General features: G+C 49.5%; 1 protein-coding gene across 2 annotated transcripts in view; it reads left to right on the forward strand.

The window, feature by feature from the left end:
* Positions 1-17,742, forward strand: part of Cad96Cb (protocadherin Fat 4-like Cad96Ca) — a 277,322-nt gene that overhangs the window by 209,626 nt on the left and 49,954 nt on the right. The window lies entirely within an intron of this gene.

A 17,742-nucleotide genomic window follows, 5' to 3' on the forward strand; every position in this document is an offset into this window, starting at 1 on the left:
TGAAAATGAACGCAAGGAGAAGGCCGTCAGGGTTGAAAAAGAACGCCTTTACCGCAAGGAAGCCGCTAAGAAGGAGGCTGACAGGATAGAAAAAGAACGCCTTTACCGCAGGGAAGCCGCTAAGGAGGAGGCTGACAGGATAGAAAAAGAGCGCCTTTACCGCAAGGAAGCCGCTAAGGAGGAGGCTGACAGGATAGAAAAAGAACGCCTTCGTCTCAAGGAAGCCGATGAAAGGCAACTTGCTTTAATGCGTTTGGAGTTGCAAACTTTACTGGCGAAGCGCGCCGAGAGGAATTCGACAATAAATCAGGAGGTTTCGGCGCGAAGTGAAATTAAAATCGTGAATGAAAACTGCGTGTCTTTGCCCATTGCCCGCGTCGCAAACGAGAGCCCGCTCGGGGTGCGTCTGACCGAGGCAGCCATCTCCCAAAACCTGCCTAAGCAGCATCACTCGATTTCCTCAAATCGCTCGGATATGCTGCCCAAAGAAAAGGGCCTTTGTTTTGGAGATAACGCTGCGCAGGTCCTTACCACTTCGAAGGCTCGTGAATTCGCAGCGCCAGCAGAGCACGTAGTTGAAGAGGGCAAACCTTACAGCGACTGTGGAGCTCCAAGCCAGAGCGCGGCGTTAGCTGAAAAGCGCGATGCCGCACAGATTGTCCTTGCAACCCAGATAGGCGTAGGCGCAGCGCAAAAAGGTAGTCCTCCAGAAAGCAGTCGCGCGCTGAAAGTGACAACTGCAAGTTCTATTGTAAGCGAGGAATGCGTCTCAGCGCTTCCTCGAAACCATGATCAGTTCAACGATAACGGAACGCCAGCCGCTCGCGACCGAAAACTCGAAATTGAGTTATGCTCCAATGAAACCAGTGTGTCTTTGCCTATTGCCCGCGTCGCGATCGAGAGCCCGCTCGGGGTGCGTCTGACCGAGGCAGCCGTCTCCCAAAACCTGCCTAAGCAGCATCCCTCGATTTTCTCAAATCGCTTGGATATGCTGCCCAAAGAAAAGGGCCTTTGTTTTGGAGATAACGCTGCGCAGGTCCTTACCATTTCGAAGGCTCGTGAGATCGCAGCGCCAGCAGAGCACACAGTTGAAGAGGGCAAACCTCAACCTGTAAGCCCGAAGCCTGTAAATTCTCGCGGTGACGAGGCAGAGCAATCTCTAGTAAAGACTGACGATGAGACGAACGCCGGCGACTTAACCCGTGACGGTTCCGCGCTACCTACTGACGAGCCAGCCCAGGACTTACTCACTTCTAGCACAGGGGTAAAGAGCACCGATAGTAGTGCAAGCTATAGTGAGTCTTCCGAATCAGGCACGAGTGATGAGCTGGGGCTAGGTGAGGAATTGAATACCAATCTAGCATTGCCCCACTCAGATGGCTTTCTCGAACTCCTTCGTGTGGACAGAGAAACGTTCACCGCTGAGCAAGAGAAAGACCAGACTCTACGCAACTTGAGTCACCAAAGTGACATACGTGTGTCACGAAAGAACATACCTTTCCAACTCCGTTCTGGCCTGCTGTACCGCCAGTATAAGGATAGGAAAGGTATCCAACACGACCAACTTACTGCCCGCGTCGCGATCGAGAGCCCGCTCGAGCTGCGTCTGACCGAGGCAGCCGTCTCCCAAGACCTGCCTATGCAGCATCCCTCGATTTTCCCGAATCGCTTGGATAGGCTGCCCAAAGAAAAGGGCCTTAGTCTTGGAGATAACGCTGCACAGGTCCTCACCAGTTCGAAGGCTCCAGAATTCGCAGCGCCAGCAGAGCACGCGGGTGAAGAGGGCACACGTGGCCCTGTCAAGCTTATAAACTCTCACGGTAGTGAGCCAGAGCAGGCTGGATTACAAACTGATGATGAGGCGAACGCCAGCGACTTTACCTGTGACGGTTCAGCGTTTGCTAGTGACGCGCCACGCAAACCAACTGCGAGGGTTTCCACTGAGCGGCAGCGCACAGAGGTGGCCAAACGGGAAGAGTTAATTAAGGGGAAAGTGCGGCTCTTGTTGACTGCTCGACTGCAATCCGAACCGCGTAGCCGCCCCAATTTGGCACCTCGGTGCTCAAGAGTTCGCACCCGCCCCGTGGGAACACAAGCCAAGAGAACGCAACGCGCGAACCCGATCCGAGAGAGACGGATACGCTGGCACGGCATTCGCACTCGTCCGTTCCCTTCTCGCGTTCTGCTTTCTGAGCGTCAGCCAAACTTCAGAACCACGAGACTTGGACGAGGAACAGTTAAGGGTCCTAAGCTGAAATTCCTAGCCTTGTGTCCTGTTGCACCTGCTAGAGCAGCTATCGGACCTCGGCCGCGCAGGGGGCGGCTGAAGAATAGGAAGCAGTAAATTCCTCTGATCGCAACGCCGTTTGCGGGCGGGTTCGAGGAATAACCCGTTCTTGAGTTGAATGCTTGTCTCTTTTGTTCATTTAACTCTCCTGTACAGAAATGCAAGCTGAAATTCCTAGCATTATGCAATGTCCCATCTGCTAAAGCAGCTGTCGGACCGCGGCTGCGCAAGGGGCGGATATGACGCATAATCTCATATTGAGTTTAATGCTTGTTTTTTGTTTTTTTTTTGTTCATTTAACTCTGATACAAAAATGAGAGCGAAATTTTGGAGCTTGGCATTGCGGGACTCATGCGTTTCAGAAAATTGCGAGGTAATGACAACGCTGATGGCCTCAGCCGAAGCTCTCCCGTGTAATGCCCTTTCCTGACTCCCCAGACGTTAATCCGCTATGCAAATTTGTATTTTGTTTTTTTTTTTTTGCTTTAGCGGGAATCATTTTTGTCTGTTTTGTATGTGTGTTCAGCAGCTCCACCTTCCCTTCGTGCTTTCACGGGCGGTGGCTTTCTGTGACATAAACCGTGCTACGGCACCCCCTCAAAATTTTAGGAAATTTTTCCCTTTTGGCTAAACAAGCTCTGTGTGTTCTGGTTTGGTCAAACATGTCAACTTTCGGAGGAGGACGTAAATTTCACGCTACAGCTCATTTTCTCTAAACAGACTTTGTCGACCGAAAACAGCTTGGCAGTTCTTGAAGTCGGTTTGGCGCTTTCTGCTTGTTAGGCTGTGTACCTTGCTGGTTGAGACCGTTACAGCTGTCAACGAAGCAAGAAGAACCTTTGGGCCCAGCTGTGACCAAAAGTCGAACGGACACAACTCCAGGTCTCTGCGCGCAGCAGCGTTGGCTGCAGCCACTACGAGACCTCTTCGGGCGGCGGACGTGCTGTTGTGTTTCTACCCCCCCCCCCCCCCCTTTAACTCTCTTTGTGTGTTCCCGTCACACCTGTGTCCACTGTACTTCGGACCACGTGGGCCCGATCAAACAGCTACCGTGAACAATCACCAAGGTCGACAACCCCGCGACGACCATGGGAAGTGGGATGTTTGGAATGCCCCTCCGAGCCTCAGCGGATTAGTGTAGCAAGAATGTCGAGGGCCATTGTCAGCAGAAACCCCAGCGACCACAGCGGAGATGACCACTATAGCGGCGACGAAGGCAGGCGAGGCCCAGGAGCTTTTGTCCGAGCAACCACCGTGAATGCGGAGGCGACTTGGCGGCGCCGGTCACGCTGGCGGATAATTGAAGAATTCTGTGCCCCCGACTCGCGTTCTGGGAAATCGGCGGGGAGGCAAGTTCATTCCCCTGCTGGAAGACTTCGGGAGGTTCCTTTCCCGCTGGGCTGGTTGAGTCAGCATTCTCCCCCTCTCATCGACCCAGCTGCGAGAGAGTGAAAAAAAACCCGCACCTGCCCAGCCGTGGGCGGTAACAAGAACGTCCCCTTCGGTCCATCGGATTGGACAGTGCTCGTCGACCATTATTCCCCAGCCAGGGATCTGGGGAAACCGGACGATATTTAACTCGGCCGTGAGTGTGGCCGAGAGGGAAACCTGCTAGCTCCAGTCGACTACGGTTGACGAAGACGTTCCTCTTCCACTGAGAGCCATTCTCAGTCCCGCTCTTGTAAATATTGTAAATATGTGAATACAGTTTTTCCTTCACTTCCCCTACTCCCCGTCTCCGGCCCACGTTTCCTTCCTCCTTCGGCACAGCGGCGGTGACCCTGGACTCGATGCCTGGTGGGACACGCTTCTAGCATCGACAAATATATCACGATTCAAGACAGGAAGCTGCAAGCTGATTTTCCGTTGCACTATAAACTGCTTCTCTGCGCAGGAATGCAGTCTTATGCCACACAGCCAGCAAAGTAAGCGAGATGAAATATGCGCGTATCCAGCTCAAGGAGAGCAAAGAATAATGCTTATAAGTTCGCACAGAAGCCCTTATTTGTACGGCCCGCACCTTATCCAAAGTACACACACAGCCTGTAAACACAGCCCTAAACTACGCTCCCCAGGCTCAAACAATGCGCGCAGTGCAGTCGATAACACAACCAAAAAAGCAGGAGCACTTCCGTAACAGCCTACGCCGGGCACGGGCAACCGCCTAGGCGCTGCTGCTCTTGCATTTAGACACTGCGTGCGCCCTGATTTATCCGCGCATCAATGCCTACAGGTTCTCCGCACAGTGCTTAGCAGGAACGGGCTCGTTGATTTGGGACGGCCGGCTTTCGCTCGTGTTCGCTCAGCAGATTCCTAGCCGATCTTTGTGCATCGGCGGACTCGCGCGGCGTTCCACTTCCGCGTACCCGAAGAGGAGTCAGCCGGGTTCATTATTGCTTCCGGTTCGGAGCCGAGCCCCCGCCACTCGGTGGGAACCGACATGCCATCACGTACGGGCGCGGGCTCTGGAGAAAGCTATGCCGCCGCCGCCACTGCCTCGACAGAGTAAAAAAAGAAAAACAAGCAAACAAAAACCGTTAGGCTCGCATCCATCCGTGCACGCCTTCGTACGAGTTGGCGCCTCTTGTAATTGGCAGTGTATCGCCCGGCTCACTCCCGAACGCGGTCGCAGCCGTGGGTGCGGCGCTGTATTGCTCTTCCTGTTCGCGTTCTTTATACTTTTGCAACCTCTCTGTCTACCTTCGACAGCTACTCCTGCGTGCATACGCAGGCACAAGCCGTGCAGCTCATCCCAACCGCCACCCACGGACCAGGTATTACGGGGCTAATTCGTTATGCACCATCATCAGCCACCGAATGAAACCGAGCTGGGTGTGTATGCATCAATATAAGCCGATCGCGCTCCTTTTACTGCCAACGTTTCTCTCGGTACACTGCCGCCGGCTCAGAGCCACGTGATTTAATAATATGCCGCGATAGAGTCTCGCGAGGCGCCAAACGCAACGCTCTTGGAGACATCGTGGTAAGCCGCCGGCCGAGCCACTTTTCCATCCCCAGAATGCGTGGATTCGGGGTCCTGCGTAATCGGAGGCGCGCCACTTCTCGATCGAGGCCACTGGGTGGCGCTAAGTTCGTGCGTGTGAGCCAGCGCCATCTATCGTCTGCCGCTGTAAATTCATGCAGTGTCGTGGAAGGTGAAGTGGTGCCACTAAAATCCGGACTGCTCATTCCGTGTTTTGCCACGTTAGTTTTCGGTAATTAGATGCACACGCTGATTCACCGTTCGGATTCGAAGAGCCCAGTCGAGTTCTATATATAGAGCAACTTAGGGGTTGCCGACATGCGGCATAGCATTTATATGGTGCATGGTATTAGCAAGACCGGATGTAGCGCTAGATTTAGGAGACGTTCGTGAAGCCGGTGCGCCGCTTTTGGAGACATGCAATCTTTTTCGCGTGTTCCTGATACCACATCGATCTTCTTGAAAATAGGCGCGACTCCTCGGACCGCACGTGTTGTCATTGCTACTGGTGGTCAAAAGAGAGGGTTCTGCTTGGACGAGAAACTATGCGTATTTGTTTTCCGATATATAATCGAGCATGCTACGTCAAGTATGCAGCCTCAAAAAACGTGTTGTCCTTTGCGCTTTGTAATCGTGTCCCACTTTTGCACCAGTTGGCAAGAGTCGCAAGAACTGTAAGTTGCTCCTAAATACACTGCAGATGTTGTAGTAACGCACAAGAAGCACACCAATTTTCTTTCTTTTAGTTTTCGATTCGCACATCGGTATGACACAAACCATCGTATTGGCTAACATCGTTCCCGCTTCGAGTTGTTGACAAATGCGGCCTCGCCTTGCTATCTGCTAGCCAACCTGGTTAGCTTAGTTGATATAGCAATTGAACCGAACAGGCGATGGCCTAGGGTCCGATCCATGGACCTGCAGGATGGATTCACCTTCAACTGTCAAGTTTCTGAGAAAGCTGTATAGCTTTCCTTTTTAGCCTTGTGCCCGCGCTCATGTGGACGCTAATAAGTTATTACTTGCCAATTGTGATTATCTCTGTGCTGTTTTGTAACTGCACTTTCTTGGATAACCAACATCTTAATCCACGTTAGTCTTTTGTTTCTTTCTTGGTGGTTACTACCAGTGCGTGCCTCATAGCCGATGTCGCTTTGGAACGTCAAACCCCATACACCAGATACCACACAGTGTGAATATGTAGAGCCGAAGGTTCTATCACATCTGGCAAAACGCTAGGAGGGCATCATAAACCACTGGAACAAGAGTTTCGTGCTTCTATTCTTCGTTTTATTATATGTAAGTACCCACAGTCTTTGTCATAAGTAAAGAGCCCAAGGCGCTTCCCTCTAAGCCGTGCAGTGGGGCTCTTGTTGCATTTGTGGAAGTTCTAAACTTTGAGGGGAGGAGACGAGAGTTCCTTCCCCCTTCAAGGAATTCGGAACGCTGGCGGTTTGCAACGAGGTGAACAGCAGGAGAAGCAAACCCCATGTGCTTTGTAGTTGTGACAAAGACTGTAGTACATCGCATCGCACGAGTCCACAGTGCTTTTCTTACGTATAAAATAAACCGTCATTGGCCGACAGCTTCACGGTTCTTTCATTTACTACCGCTTTTGGTCTGCGCACAAGCGTCGAAAAACCACAAAACAAGCTTGAGTTTGGAGCTTCTAACATATCCAAGCCTACATTTTCCGACGTAAAAGCGTTCTCCATAGCCCCGTTTACATGCACAACCCGAGGTATAAATGACGACGCTTACAGTCACACACCTTCTGCGTGCAGCCTATGCGTCGTACCCCGAAATCCTCTGATGGCTGGGCGAATTTTCAAAGTTCAATGATGACTCGGCGAATTTTCAAAGTTCAAAGGCGTAGCGGAGTTCACGTACCGTCTATGCCAAAAGTAACCGGGCAATGATGGTTCCTTTCTTATCCGCGTAGCAAAGCACTGACAGCAGCCCTTAAGCTCTGAATCTGCATAAAGTAAGGTGAGCCTTTGTCCTCACGTTTTGACACCGTTCGGTCTTTAGGGGTGCCATAAAGACAAACTTATACGATTGAGAAGCAAAAACCTGCTGCTCGGTTACTTTTGGCAAACTTAGTACTTTGCCAAAGCAGCGTGGGCGGTCGTTTCGCGACGCTGCGTGGCCCTCTTCGACCCGCGTCATTAAGTGCATGAGCAGCGGAGAGTATAGTTGTGATACCACTTCACGCCATTTTTCGTCTTGGCGGCAAGAAACGCTGTGAAAGGGAGGGGGGCACGCCTCCGAAGGACCCGCCATATTCACATGCACACGACGTGCAGTGCCAACACGCAGTATAGGCGAATGCTGGCGCGCCCAGCGGTACAGAGTCCTTGCCGAGCGCAAACAGGCGACGTCGCAGCCAGTATCGCTTCACGGACGCTCTCGATTAGCGGCAGGACCGCCGCGTGCCGGTGTAGTGGGTTCGCCCTTGGGGGATTACAAAGAAATAAAAATAAGTGCACGTTGCCGCCTTTCGGCAGGGCGCGCTCGTGTTAGTCTGCTTTCTCGAAGCCAGCTCTGATCGAGAGCCCAACGACGCGCTGTAATCTATTCGGGCTCGCTCGGCAGGAGTTTTACGGACACGCGGATACCTTCTCTAGGCGCGCGCGCGAATTGTGCGAAGGTAAAGGGCGCATGGCTTGAGACGCGCCGGAGGGCTCGGGCGGACACGGGTCGGCTCCTGCAATTTGGCTCGTAATAGGGTGGAAAAAATTAGCGTCAGGGACGCCCGTGAACCTGTGCGCGCCTTGGACTACAAGGGCTGGATTCTGTCGCAGCAGCTGTAGGCTTAGTGAACTAGCGTTTCGTTGGCAGTATGTTACGCTTCTGTGTATTCTTCTGTATCAGTCTCATATATTGAGCGAGCCTTTCTGGACTGTTTTGGCGTTTCATTGCAACTTTGTGGATGTTACGAGGATGTCAAAAGTTCGAAGCAAACTCGCCAGGCGACAAAAAGGCATGACGGCATGCCCAAATCGAACGCTCGCGAAATGGAAAAGAAAAATTAGTGAAAACAGATCTGTTTTCGGTAATTTTGTTTCATTAAGCGAATGTTTGTTTTACACAGGCCGCCATATTCCGAGGTTAAGGGGCTTAAAAATCAGCGATGGCCACTTTGAAAGCAAGGGCAGAGATTTTCATCGCCTTTTAGCACGTAATGGTTTTGCTTTCGCGGTGCCACCCCTTAGTGCCTCAACACGTGTGCGAGGTAGCTTACAGGAAAAATGCTTCTTGAATTTCTAAGTTTGCATTGACGGTGAGCACTTTGGATGTTGATGTTTACGCTGTAAAATGAAAGGAAATAATGTTAAAGAACATTTGGGTGAAAGTCACAGCGTGTTTACCTAGCTGCATTGATGGCACTTTCGTGGCCTCAAATCGCGATTCTTTGAGTTAAGTTTCAGAAGCGGGGAAGAACCATCAGGAAAATCTATTCAAGTTTTGCCAACAGCATGATTATTTGAGGCATCTGTTCGCATGACCAAAAATGTTTTCTCTTGTGTATTTCTACTCACAGCAGCATATAGAGTACATAAATTAAAATGGCATATATCTTCTGTTTTAATACGTTTTTCCATACCCTGATTTGATTCCAAAAGCATTTGCTGCGAAAATGTTGGTCGCTTTTCGATATAGTGAAATTGTTTACTAGCTGCAACAGATTCCACCATGAAATCAGGCAAGATGTCGTCACGATTATGCGAACAAGATAGTTTTAATCACCTTAAACACCATGCAGTTTGTTCATTTATTTCTCTCGATGTGCCAAACTGCACCCAGATTTTCTAGTAACTTTCTATTGACAGGAGTAAATACAAAGAAGTAACAGTCTACCAACTTTGTATTAACAAAGGTGCATAGAATGTAACAATTTTTTTGTAGTAACTTTCTTCTGAGAGGAGTGCATACAAAGAAGTAACCTTCTACCAACTTTGTATAAACAAATGTTCATAGAAAGTAAAAGTTACTAGAGTTAATAGAATGTTAATGCAAATTCTAAGGAAAGTTGATAGGCATTTTTGCAAGGGAGTGTAGCTTCTCACCCATTATGACGCTCCGCATAATGCTAGCCGCCAGTATTCACTCCTTAATTCTGATCAATGTTTACCTAAAAACATTTTCTTGAGAATCATCTAGTTACAATGTTTCAGTTTTTCAGATGCCCATGAGAATCCAGATAGTGCCGCTGTGTGCATATAGACAATTATGTACAGCAATACCACAAACATGCGCCTTTATTTATTTTTCTTCTACACGGGGCCCGTGTTTGTTTTTAAACGACATGGTCTCAAGGGGGCAATGCAGCACGCGCTTTTGCAAATCGTTATGAGGACTTCTCAACATGTGCTGTGTACTTAACACTGTTTTCATAGCACTTGTTCGTTTCTTGATGCTGTTTCATGTTTTCACTTCTCTTCTTTCTTTTTGTGCTATGCTACTGTGTAACACCATGCAGAGCCTGCTGTTTGACCACACCTCATGCATTTCAAAATAAAGTGTGCGGCAACCATCGCTGTTACGAAAACCGCGACCTGCTAGACTGAGTTAGCTTTTAGGAACCTAGATTATTCTACACAGGTATAAAGATTATAAAATAATTGGATGCATGGTGAACCAAAAAATGTGCTCTCACTCGCCATCGTAGAAGCCGAAAGCGCATGACGAAAGGTGTAATGGGACACTGCGCACTACTTCATTCAATTATTTTCTTCATAAAATTTTATTCTGCCCCTTTTGGTGCCTCTGTTGACTTTCGTTCGGTAGCAGTAGACGTGGTCATTTCTGAGAAATCTAGAGTTTAAAAATTGGATGGGACACTTAAGCTCCGCCTTAAGGGCAAGACGCGATAGCGTCATTGGATTAATGCTCATATATGCGGAATTGCTGATCCTCTACTTCAGATTCACATACCCCTGGGAGTCGTCATATACCACTCCTGGCGCAGCGGTGCAGCGCTTAAGCGATGCGCCACTGGCCTGCGATGGCAGGTGCTGCCGCCCGTGTTTATTGTGCTGCTCAGGTTGCTCTTCCCGAGCGACCAACCATTAATTTTGGCTGCCACCTGCCACGGTGGGCAGTTTGCTCTCAACCCGGTGGGCAGGTTGTAGTGACGCCGCAAGGTCACCTGACCTAGGTGGCCCACCTGCCTTCTAGGTTGCTCTCTAGACACCACCCACTATAGCCATGCTCGTGATTTTTCACTCACAACGCTTACAACGCCGACACGGGGTTTTCTGGAGAACGGAGCCTTTAACGCATTCGCGTTAAGATAGGATATTTTTTCCCCTCCCTCTATGTAACTCACGACGCTGATAATCCTGTCAGGCTACCCTGGGGTCTGTGATCCCTGACTGGAAGCTGGCGGCAGAGCGGTGTATCCTCGGAGATCAGCGTCAGAAAATGTCTTTGTTTCATTCGATGACCCCTCTTGTTTCACAAAAGCTCCGTTTTCAGGGGAAGTATCTTGTTTGCCATTAGAATACTTTGTAATCAAAGGATATCGCCCAAGTTGATTTTCTCCTCAGTGGGCCTTTTATACATCCGAAAGAAACAGCAGCTCTGCTTCGTTTCTGACGGCCAAGATCTGAGGCATTCTTTTATGGATAATCAACACCCGACAGTAAGATAGGAATCGCTGCCTCTGGCTAGCACGCGGAGAAGTGTATCCTGTATCAAAGAGAGCAGAATCACCCTACCTGCCTTCCCGGGAAAAGCAGAAAAAAAAAAAAGCGGCAGCCCTGTGCGTGAGCACGAGCGCGCGCGTCGAGCGAGGCGGGCCCACGTTTTTAGCTATTCCCGAAAAAGAGCGACCACTCTTTCTAAACCAACAACGCAAACCGGGTCAGCCCAGTTTAAACTGGAAGACAAACGCGGTTAGGCCTACGCGCCGGCGTTTTCTTCGCTACGCGCGAAGAAACGACGGCCGCTCGTCGGCGCGTCTTCGCAGGGGGAACGCGCTCGTCTGATCGGCCGGCCAGCCGACCGTGTCCCATCGATCAGATCTTCTTTCTTCGACTCTGTAACACACGTACGGGAGTGCGCAGTGAAAACAAAACAAACAAAAAAAAGAATATACGTGGTCTCCCTGGCATGCAGGCAGGCCCGACAAGTGCTGCTTTTAGTTTTTTTTTTTTTTTTCTCCGGACCTTCCCCCTTTTGTTCGACGACATGCAAGCGACGCTAACAAAACGGGCCTTTACAACTCGGTCTTATGCTTCGATGCGCAGTTGGATCAGCTCCCGGCTAGCAAACGAATCTGCAGCTACTTGGCCTATATATATGTGTACGGACCACTTCCATGTCCGAGCAGAAGAGCCCCCAGGGCGAACAAAACGGTCCATTGTGGCGCCTTACGAACGGGTGGGACGCTCGGCCCAAGCGGCCGCGGCGGGCGTAGTTGTAACAAATTTTCAAACGGGCCTAGTGCTCTCGATATATAGTCGATGTGGTCAAGAGCGGCAATAACGGGCCACGCGTAGGTACGACGGTCTATGTGTGTACGGGCACGCTCACGTGCATTGGTCCAGTGAGCGCGCTGGAGTAGGGGTAGTCAGCGGGAGCCATTAGGTTTTTCACTTCGAGGAACCGCCGTGTAAATGGACAGCTTTTGTGCCTGACCAATGTGAGGGGCCATCGCCCTGCTATCAAAGTTAATCCTTTCCAATATACTCTGTCTTATACTGTTGCTCCTAATCCTGCACGTACAAGATAAGCTGGGAAAGAAGTGGTTGGTATTGAAGAACGCCTATGTTAGCGCCGAACTGGGCGTTGAATGAAACTACCGCGAGTAGACTCTCTCTCGTCGCCTACGGTCCACATACATCGAGCGCGTAAAGCCTCGTGTCTCTGGTTTTAAACCCTAGAAGTGGTAGAGAAGCAACTTCTGGGCTGCCGGAGATTTTACCCTGAATTTAATTTTGGCGTTTACCTGTCCATTATACGTCATAGCAGCTTCCGCGGAGCAAGTGGAATTATAGGGGTGTGGACGCAGGACATTTATAGCCTATGTCTCACACTCATTTCAAAATGTTTTGTTGTGTTTGTAATCTGGTTAAGATTGGTGGGTCTGCCAACTTTTGTGGTCATAATTCTTCATTGTACTGGATCAACAGGCTGTGGGGCTGGTCATCGGCTGTTGTGATTTTTGACACTTGTTTACTGCAAAGCGAAATTAAAATCTACTTAGTGACGCTCTTCTTCTAGCAACAGCCGGCTATTTCAGACCCCAAAACCTCGATATTCAGGCAGCGATGTTTTACTAAAATTGCGCTCTCCCGTAAAAAAATAAATAAATAAATAAATAATAATAATAATAATAAAAAAAAAACCTGCGCCTGACGAAAGTAAATCGAAAACTGCGCCTAGCTTACGCAGCTGGAAATATGCAATTCAGGGAACTCGTACGCAATACCGGTACCAGAGCAATATTACCTTGGGCTAGCTCAGAAAAGAGATCCTCTACGACGGGGATTTGCAGCATCTTTCACTCGCTCGCTCCCTCAATGCTTCACTTGCCCGCTGTTTCTCTATTGCTGGAAGCAACAGGATGCGGCACAGTCATGGCAAGTTGCCGACTTCATTGTCAAAAATTTCCAGTTGACTGCGTTTCAAAAGCCTTGGCATTAACCTTGGCCACGATAGAGCAGTTTCGCACACCGCGCCAGAGGAAACGAATGCATCGAGTGCGACACGCGAGTTTTCCTTTCTCGTTTGCTTTCTATAAGGCCTCTATTGCGACTACACCCTGCTCGGACGTTACCGGATGGACGCTGCGGAATTCGTGCTCACGAAACAAAAATGTGCGGGCGCTTTTTTTCTTCTTTTCGCCCTTTCTGTTTTCCCTGTGTTCAGGGCACCTAAAATCACATGCTTCGTCGCCGAGCCGCATTTTTCACAGCCTAAAGCCTATCCCCTTTGCTGTTCAAGGCCATTTTCGCCTTTATGATCACCCACGCACCCTTATGCAGTCTGCCAGCGATTGCACACAGGCGGTATTCAGAGTCTGTGTTGACATAGCGCAAAAGGGCGAACTGTTTCTCGTGCACGGCTTACGTAGGCCAGACGCAGAAAGGTGTGCGAGGTGTACTGTTGTGTAATGAAATCGGTTGAGTTCAAATAGTAATAATGGTAAAATGACAACAACGACAACAACAAAAACGAATGAGAGAGAGATGCATATGTAAGGCGGAAAAAGAAAAAGAAGCATTGATATGCTTAATAGGTGAAGCCGTTGGCGCCATAACAGAGACTGGGAGACAAGTTCAGAGTTGGGAAGATGGAGAAATTCTATGAGGAGTATGAAAGGTCTGCGAACTCTGTCAATAAAGGTGTTAAAAATGAGCTCGCTTCCGAGGGGAATTAATTACCTATAGTCATACATGGCAGATCAGAGCGATCGCCGTGGTCATCCGCGATAGCCGTTGCATGATTATAATACCCCGTTTGTCGGTCGGAAATGCCGCACGCGCCAGTGCTGCGGGATAAGTTAACCACCTTTCGACCCAAGACATCACAGCATGTCCTACTCGCCAGCGATGGTGTGCTGTGTGTAGTTATGTACTCCATGTGGGTGTACTTATACTCCGCAACAAGTCTTCCTGAAAATGCAGGGGAAGCTGTGGAACAGAAACAGGCAATTTCTTCTTACGCAGCACAGTATAGTCCCAGCTTGCAGTTATTATTTTCCCTCAAAACATAGTATGTAGTCTGTATTTTTATTTAATGCATATTTATAACACAACTGCTGAGGAAGGAAGGAAGGAAGGAAGAAAGAAAGAAAGAAAGAAAGAAAGAAAGAAATAAAGAAAGAAAGAAAGAAAGAAAGAAAGAAGGAAAGGAAGAAAGAAAAAAGAAAAAGAAAGAGAGAAAGAAAGAAAGGAAGGAAGAAAGAAGGAAAGAAAGAAAGAAGGAAAGAAAGAAAGAAGGAAAGAAAGAGAGGAAGGAAGAAAGAAGGAAAGAAAGAAAGAAAGGAAGAAAGAAGGAAAGAAAAAAAGAACGAAAGAAAGAACGAAAGAAAGAGAGAAAGAAAGAAAGAAAGAAAGAAAGGAAGGAAGAAAGAAGGAAAGAAAGAAAGAAAGAACGAAAGAAAGAGAAAAAGAAAGAAAGGAAGAAAGAAAGAAAGAAAGAAAGAGAGAGAGAAAGAAAGGAAGGAAGGAAGGAAGGAAGGAAGGAAGGAAGGAAGGAAGGAAGGAAGGAAGGAAGGAAGGAAGGAAGGAAGGAAGGAAGGCCATCTTTAAAAGTCAATGAAAAATAGCTTTTGAGTACAACGAGTTTGCTATAGGCACGTACTGCTACAAGGAGCTTTGAGAGATGTCGCCAGCTATACCAACGCAGTTACGGACGCCCTGCCCCTGAAGCCTTCCCTTCGTTGCCAAGAAAGGTTGTCGCGGAGTACAGAAAAGAACTCAGGCTAGCGGCCCCAACCGACAAGGTCATAGGATACAGATGCCTACCTGTATGCCGCTACTTAGCAACAGGACAGGACACTATCTGAGAGGTTTTTCGTTCTCCCTCACTCTTTCACTTTTTAGCTCTCATGACAGCACCATGTGTTTAAAACGCTGTGACCACCTTACGTGACAGCCGATGGAAGGTTTCTTTCACCGCAACGACCAGGACGGTGGTTCACTGTCCATTTCTTCCCACCCGGCTGCGGAGGCAAGACCAAGCGTGTTTCGTCGATAAACCAGACCTAACACCGCCGCCGTGACGAGCGCGGCAAAAAGTATGCGCGCAAGGAAATGAACTGGTACTTTGTTCCAGCTCCGGCTCGTGACCAGAAAACGACGCCAACGTTGGTGGTGCCCCTAACTTTAGCCCCGCAGAGACGGAGGTGCGTTTGTTTTATCTCTCCACATCAACTCACTCGCTCTCCACACTGTGCAATGCACCAGGAGACGATCCTCGGGCCATTACCTGTTCTGGCTATGCGAGATTCACCGGTTAAAACAAAAGCGCGCTCGGAGGAAGAAGGGAAAGGGAGGCGGACCTTCCGGAGCGGAACCACGGTGGGAGGGGACAAACGCAGACGGGTGAAAGCAGCCGTGTTTGCTCAGGGCCAGCTGCGCGTCGCCGCATAGCTTCGTGCCTCGCGCACTCTGACGGATCCGGGCGCAGCGAGCAGGCATAAGCCCCGGGTGGTGGCATAGCAGCCCGGAGCGCCGTTTACTGGCACTCTGCAAGCATCGTGGCCTTCGGACCGGCAAATACTGCCCGAGACAGAGGGACGCGAAGAGGCCACTCCGAGGAGGAGACGCTAGAAGAAGGTGGAGGAGACAGTCGGTGGGCACGCGAGCTAGCTATTGGCCCAGCATGAGGGCTAGCAGGGCATGGATGTCCTACGGGGAGATAAGGCAAAGGGGGAAGGAGGATGAACACGCAAGGAAGGTAGCACCTCACATGGTGGTGATGGTGTTGGCGGTGAAAATGTTTTATTGGCATGACTAGGAGCGAGGGATTGACGTAGTAGGTGTCCCTATAGTCCGGGAGTCCGATGTCTGATGCTGCCCCCCTTGCTCGGGTCGAGAAGCCGGACTTTGTCCTCTAGCTGTGGGCTGATATAAGAAGAGGCACCTGACGATACATGTACGCAGAAAATTAACATGTTCTAGAAGTCTCCGGGATGTGAAGTAGTTAGAACCAAGAGGGATCTAAGCCCTATCTAAGGCCGTTGAATCCCTATCGAAGCGAAATTTGCAGGTCAGTAAAGGTGTGTGAGCTACGAAAGCAAAATGTATTTCTTGTATTCAGGTGTTAACGCTCAGTAGTCATAGCTGTTGCTCAGGACCAAAAGCATAATTAGCTCGTAAGGAGCAAGCAGGAACGTACTGGTGTGACTGGAGTGCAGGCAAAAGCCGGTGAACTGTTATTCTCCTAGGAGAGGCGCCTGGCGATGCGCTTTCGCGTTTTTCGCGTGTGCATAGTCATAAGGTAGAGGGGTACCCATAAAGTGCCATTCCCTTCGGGTTTCTCCGACATACCAAGCAGAGAGCGTCTGCAAGATGCAGAGAGCACAGCAACAAAATGGAAAAAGCTACCGAATAAAAATACCCCGAATGTAACATAAGTGCAGTACATACAACGCGTCCCTTTTTCGTCGAGAACAGGTACACCTTAAGACGAAGCCGTGAAGGAGACAGAGCCCCGGCAAACAGCATCAGCGGGTGGCACCTTCGTGTTATACGCGTGAAGACGAAGAGGCAGGAAGCTGGGACCATCCCCGGTGGTCGCAAGAGAGAAGATCCTCGCCAGTGAGCGGTCAGAGACACTCGATGGCCTGTGCGTGCAAAGGCGATTTGAGGCGTTCGCGGGCTTCCGTCCTGTACCGCTCCTCGTCCGCGTGTGTTCGTGCACATGAGTGCCCGACCTTGAGCGCCCTCTACGTTGAACATAGGCGGCAGAATCACTTCGCTTTGTTTCTACGACGGAAGGGGGCGGCGTGTCGGCCCGATCATCGCTGCTGTGGATCTGCGCCGCTCCCCATCCTGCTCCAGCTAGCGCTGAAGGAACTGGCACTCTCGATAGCGTATGCTCAGAGTTTGTCTCGTTGAAAAGTAGCTCGCTTGACCGTCAACGCGCTTTCAAGGGCGCGCTGACGATGTCGCTTCCTTTTGTTCACAACACTGAGTTGTGCGATCGGCGGGAAAGGAAAGGGGCAGAAAGGTATCAACAGGTCAGTGCACCCGGCGACTACCGCCTTTAGAAAACAAAAAAAAAACATTTCCTTTCGCGTGGATATCTGCCTTGGCAATATGAACGCAAGGTCTGATGAGAATGTGAGGTATAGACATGCAAGGTGCGGTTTAGCTGTGTTTGGTATCAAGTGGTTTTGCCGTAAAAATACGCCCCTAAGTTTTAGCCCCTTCCCGGTGGCTGAGTGATGAAAGTATAATTGGTACCTCACCCCAGACTTCCCTCCCATATGTTCTACGTGGTCAATGTTTGCCTAGAGTTGACTAGAACAGGCGGAGCATTCGCATTGATCAGCATTTTCACTGAACAAGCTACAGACGTGCATAGATGTACTGGTTGAAGGTTGACATAACTGATTTTTTGGCTCCAACGTACACACATAAAGGGCGACAAATGCTACGCTGTAAATTATATATCTTCCTGGTACAAGTTTTTCTATTACACTTTCGGAAACTAAACGGTAGAGAGGGCTGATATCGGTCCGGTCATTGGAGAGAGTGGTGTTCAGCAGCATTTCAAAGGGACAAAAAAAATTGCCGACGATTACGTTACTTCGTAATGCGAAATTTGAGCGCAGCTCATGAGCTGTTTCAGCTTTTCGATGGATTGAGGCAAATAATTCGAGCAAGACATGTATGTACAATCACTGACAACTTGTTATTTTTCACACATATTCCTTCTTCAAGAAACATTCCACTGACAGTTCTTGATTGTTATAAAAAAAGCTTTGTGGACGGAGAAATAGATGGATATA

This window comes from Amblyomma mixtum, chromosome 5 (assembly GCF_055824585.1).
Source record: "Amblyomma mixtum isolate Tamu chromosome 5, ASM5582458v1, whole genome shotgun sequence".
Taxonomy (NCBI): domain Eukaryota; kingdom Metazoa; phylum Arthropoda; class Arachnida; order Ixodida; family Ixodidae; genus Amblyomma; species Amblyomma mixtum.